This window comes from Musca vetustissima, unplaced genomic scaffold (genome assembly GCF_032173495.1).
Source record: "Musca vetustissima isolate MV318-11 ecotype Yass unplaced genomic scaffold, APGP_CSIRO_Mvet_v1 utg4359, whole genome shotgun sequence".
Classification (NCBI taxonomy): Eukaryota; Metazoa; Arthropoda; class Insecta; order Diptera; family Muscidae; genus Musca; species Musca vetustissima.
In genome coordinates this window covers 334648-340647 of record NW_026882006.1, presented here as the reverse complement: position 1 = coordinate 340647, position 6000 = coordinate 334648, and positions in this window count along the sequence as shown.

Sequence of the window (6000 nt, the reverse complement as noted above, 5' to 3'; positions counted from 1 at the left end):
AAGATATCCAATTGTGGAACTTGAAAACTACAGATTTGAGGTAGTCAACGATGTTTTAAATTCGGAGAAGGATAATGTTGGCCATCGGTATTATGGTCCACGTAAGCAATTTAGGAACAAGGCCACCTCTCACCAGACCAAACTCACTCTCTACAAGACGCTGATACTACCCGTGCTGGTGTATGGATCTGAAGCATGGGTACTTGCGCTAGCAGGTGAGGCAACTCTTGAAATGTTTGAGAGAAACATTATCCGAAATATATCGGCGTCGAATGAACCACGAGTTTTACAATCTAAACTTAGACATCGACATAATCGGTGGCTGGCCCATTTTTTGCGAATGGATGAGGATGCTCCAGCTCAAAAGGCATATACAAGCTGATGGTTCACGCAGAAGGGGAAGACCACGATTGCGATGAAAACATCAAAGGGGAAGATAACATATCGAAACATGGTCTTCCAAATTGGAAAAACTGCGCACAAGACCTACGAGCCTGAAAAGACCACGAGTTCGATGGAAACATCGGAGGAGAAGATAACATATCGAAACATGGTCTTTTAAATTGGAAAAACTGCGCACAATACCTACGAGTCTGAAATTTTTTTAAGTTCGACTTATGGAACAAATGTTCTGTCACGAGCCAGCTAAGTGAAGTACAAAAATCCTAGCCGAACATGAATCTATTTGCCCGGATATTCAACTGGAAAATGCGAAAAGATGGACATTGAAGCTGTATCCTCGGAATACCAAATTACAGCCACTTCCGTACAGAAATTCAAATAAAACACACAAAATGCCGAAAATATGAGGACTATATAGAAAAATTTACCTATATCAAAATTTTTCTACAGCTATGTTTCTCACTCTTCAATAACCCAGAGTACCAAATTACATCCTTTTCTGTTGAAAAATGCGCCTGAAACCTGCAAAATATCGAAAATGAAGTAAGTCCTTTATGTGGGGGCTATGGAAAACATGGACCTATATTTATTACTTTCTGAATAGATGGATTTGTCAGTGCCGTTATATCGGAGCTATATCAAAATGTGAAGGGATATATTCCAAACATTTTTTCTGGCTAAAACAAAAAAATTTTTTGTGGAAAAAAATAAAAAATAATTTTTACAGGTCCTTTTCTCAGCCCGTCCTATACAATAATTTTCGAGATCCTCCTAAGTTTACCCTTGTTACGGTCACCATTTTTAGTACCCTGATGACCAGTGTTATGCTAAATTCATTTTGTTTTATTGTACGCATATGGAGATGCTATTATATTTGTAATAGTATTAAAAGCAACAACAATGACTAGCAGCAATTGTTGCCAGCACACAACAACACAGAAGCAACAATAGTTACAAACAACAAAATCGACTCTGTTCAAGTAAGAGACGCGTGCCCAGAATACGAAATAAACCATCGAACGGACGAGCGAACACACGAACAGAAGAAGAAGAAAAAAAATTGAATTTGAAATAGACAAACAGCCTAGTAAAGCAAATAACAAATCGTATAGCCAACACACACACATAAGTTCGAATATAGCTCCCTCGATCGACCATGCGTTCAAACATTCATAAAGGCAGTCAGTCTACTGGAGGCAAAGAACCGAACGAACTATAGCTATAATTTGTCGATCGATAGTTTGCTTGTTTGTTACCCTGCTCGCAGTTAGCTTCTTAGGAGTCTCACTGCTACTATGTGTCTTGTCTCTTCCACCATGCGGAAAAGAATAATTCTGAAATCAATAAAAAACTGAACAGATACAGGGTGTTACACCTCACTTGGTATATTCAACTAGCTAGCTAGGAGGAAACAATCGGAAAAACATAATTTACAAATATGGAACCTCTTTTAGGGAAAACCCACAAATGAACTGTTTTCTGTTCCATTGCACTTTAGGTGCACAACTATTTGTCCATAGTCCATATGCAGACTACTTGACCCCTTAATAACAAGGTGTTATGGTGAGGGAGGAGGTAGAGCGGGGCCACTGGAAATTGCAAATGAATTGCATTTTGCATAGCCATATTAAGGCATGCGGAATTTGTTTTCTAACTGTCATAAATGTGAGGAAATATCCGATTGTGGTAATGCATTAATGGATTTATTATTGGCAGTAAATTACCTGGTGACAGTTGGTGGTCAATTGAGTAGTCCGATTGTGAATATGAAATGCGTTATTTCGAATTAATGGTTATCAATTTTGAAGATATTGAGAATATATATTTTGAATATTAGAATATTATTGGACGGATCTAGAATTTTTTATAAATTATATTTTCAAGAGGTATATACCCATAGATATTTGTGGATTTTTTAATAATATTTTTCAAGGCTTAACTTATTTGTTTTAACTAAGTTTGGGCTTAACTAAGTCGTGTATATTTTAAGGGCCTAACTGAGGCGTGGATTAAAAAAAATTAAAGGCCTTCAAGGTGTGGGTTTTTAACAAAAATATTTTTTCAAAGCCTAACTCAGGTCTTCAAGGCGTGGCTTTTTAACAAAAATATTTTTTCAAAGCCTAACTCAGGTCAGGCGTAGATTTTTAACAAAAATTAGGTCTTCAAGGCGTGGATTTTTAACAAAAATCAGGTCTTCAAGGCGTGGATTTTTAACAAAAATATTTTTTCAAAGCCTAACTCAGGTCAGGCGTAGATTTTTAACAAAAATCAGGTCTTCAAGGCGTGGATTTTTAACAAAAATATTTTTTCAAAGCCTAACTCAGGCCTTCAAGGCTTGGAATTTTAACAAAAATATTTTTTCAAAGCCTAACTAAGGTCAGGCGTGGATTTTTAACAAAAATCAGGTCTTCAAGGCGTGGATTTTTAACAAAAATATTTATTCAAAGCCTAACTAAGGTCTTCAAGGCGTGGATTTTTAACAAAAAAATTTTTTCAAAGCCTAACTCAGGTCTTCAAGTCGTGGATTTTTAACAAAAATATTTTTTCAAAGCCTAACTCAGGTCTTCAAGGCGTGGATTTTTAACAAAAATATTTTTTCAAAGCCTAACTCAGGTCTTCAAGGCGTGGATTTTTAACAAAAAATTATTTTCAAAGCCTAACTCAGGTCTTCAAGGCGTGGATTCTTAATAAAAATATTTTTTCAAAGCCTAACTTTTTCAGGTCTTTGAGGCGTGGTTTTTTTAAAAAATATTTTTTTCAAGGCCTAGCTGAAGTGTAGATTTTTGGACTTTATAAAAAATATTGTTTTCAGTTTCAAAAAAATAATAGGTGGTTTTGTATTTTTCAAGAGGCCTTTTATCGATAATTTGTAAAATTATTTTTTAAGTGGCAAAATCGTTATATGAAAAGTCGATCTGCCGGTAATATTTTGTTAAGGAATCTGGATGAAAAAGCGTAAATTTAAAAAAAAATCTTTTGTTCAAGCTTGAATTTTTAGAAATAATTCTTCTAAGATTTTGAGGATTTTGAAAAGGCGCGAATTTATCAAATATATATTCATTAAGAATGTTTTACCTATTTTTTATAAATATTATAGTTAATTTTTGTAATTCTCATTTCAGCATACAGCCCACTGTCTATCCCATTTTGTACGTGCTATGCAAACAATTACAATTTATTACAACAACACACCCCATTGATGCTCATATTGTTGTATGTATTTCATTCAATTCAATTATCTATCAATTTCACCAAGAGAGCCTCTAAGACGCCATTTGAAAGGTGTTGTGTCGGTTTCCATTGAAAAATTTTGCAAAAAGAATGTGGCACCTAATAAACACCCGCTAGCAATAACAACAACAACTACGCCAATAACAAAACGGCAATTAACAGCACAATTAAATTGCAATTGCAGGCGGCCGCCACAAACCAAAGGTAAGCAATAAATAAATATTTTATATAAATATTTTTTTGTTTTTATTTTCTGGGATTGTTTTCTTGAAATTTATTATTTATTCATTCATAAAATTATATTTTGTTATTGTTATGGATGTTGTTATGGACATGTTATAAACAATTCTAAGGTAAACCAATGTTTGTTAAATCGGGGGAAGATTTAAAAAAATTCATGAGAAGTGTGGTGTCAATTTCAGCTAATTTTCAATTATCTCATGGTACAATATCCCAAAGGAATTTCCGGTTTATCGTTTTGAGTTTTCAAAATTGGCTAAATCTTATTTTCTCCAAGGAGTATATTCAGTTGACGAAGACGTTAAGGTCGACCGGGCTGAAAATGTATAACTTCCACCATAAGATAAAAACATCAACATACTTCGTTTAGATAGGAGGGATTAGGCCTTCAAAGTATGCATAATGGCACGGTACTTTATATGGAAGATATCATACGATATAGGCATATATAGAAAATGGTTCGGAATAGTTATATATGAATTACATCCTATTAAGGACATTTTAAAAACAAATCTCTTACTAATTGAACTCCATATGCAAATCCGAAGTTCAAAATTAGAGCTACATAAGAATTTTAATACACATTACTTTTCACACGCCCTTTAATGAGGTTTATTTTAAAACAAATAGGACAAAGAGGAACCTTAACTGATACGAAGAAGTCACAACAACAAGCTGGTTTTTGGTCATCCCGAGAGTGTCAAAAATTGGCCCATAGATCTTCCGTAGACTTTTTCTCTGCCTCATCTCCTCGCGCAAGTACCTATACTTCAGAACCATACAACAGCACGGGTAGTACAAGCATCTTGTAGAGTGTGAGTTTGGTCTGACGAGAGGTGGCCTTGTTTCTAAATTGCTTACGTAGACCATAGTTGCATCTGTTGGCCAACACTATTCTCCTCCGAGTTTCAAAACTGATGTCATTAGTTTTATTTATGACGATACCAAGGTATATACAAACTTTGACTACCTCGAAGCTGTAGTTCTCAAGTTCCACAGTTGTTCCGAGTCAACTGGACGTCTTGCGCGTTGATACAATCTGCTTGGCCTTCTCGACGTTTACTGCCAGACCCATTTTACAGACTCCTCAATTTGTCGATGTCATCGGCGGTTATATACCGTCATCTCTTATTGGTTCTGAGGTATCTTCTACACCGCCATTATTTGATACCAGAAGCTTTGCAAATTAATCCTTTCAGATCAACAACACCCTAACTGTATCTGTCACCAGATTTCCTTCTTCATCTCTACAGGAGGATATGCCTGCTCCAAAACCTTTGGTTTCGTGTTTTACTCGTGTTAAAATTTTCGGATTTCGTTCTGACCCCTATACACCTTGAAAAATACGTTTTTCCAGATAATTCTCTCTCGCATTATGTGTTGCTACTTTGAGTTCTCGTTGCTTGATCAGGAGAAATCCAGATGGCCTTGAGTATATCGATATGCTTGAATCTGGTGCTACTGCCGTTGTCGGACGTTTCTGGCCAGGGCAGCGGTCATATGCAGTTTCCATGCGCTCGTAAAATATGTCTTTGGTCTGTTCATCTTTGTCTTCCGTCGGAGCATGGACACAAATAAGATATTGAAGAACTTTTATACGGATTATAGCAATTCGCTCATCTACTGGAGTGAATCTGGAGACGAGGTCTTTTATTCTCCTATTAACCATAAATCCGCAGCCAAATTCATGTATCGTTTCATGGCATCACATTTCCTGTTACTATTCACTATTTCAACGGATAATATTGTAGCTATCCAAAGTGACACCGCGGGGAGATCAGTGTTCATAATTGTCACTGGGCAAAAAGTTCAGTAAAATAAGTTATCTATAAATAGAATGAAACAATGTGGGGTGAAATATCCGTAGTTGGGAAATCTTCCCGTATTTCTACACCACCCTGATAATGTAGAGATTGTACGATATCAAGACATATCGTTGTGTGTAAATAAGACTGGCTGAACACCCACCCCACCTGTTCTGACTACCACCTAGACATGTCAACGAAGATGTTCATGAGCTGAAGAGAGAGCCTCTATATCAACTGGTCTATCAAGCGGGTTTAAATTGTCTTCCGTCTGTCTGTCTGGTTGGTGAGCGGGATAATTCTCAAAGAGAGTGACCGATTT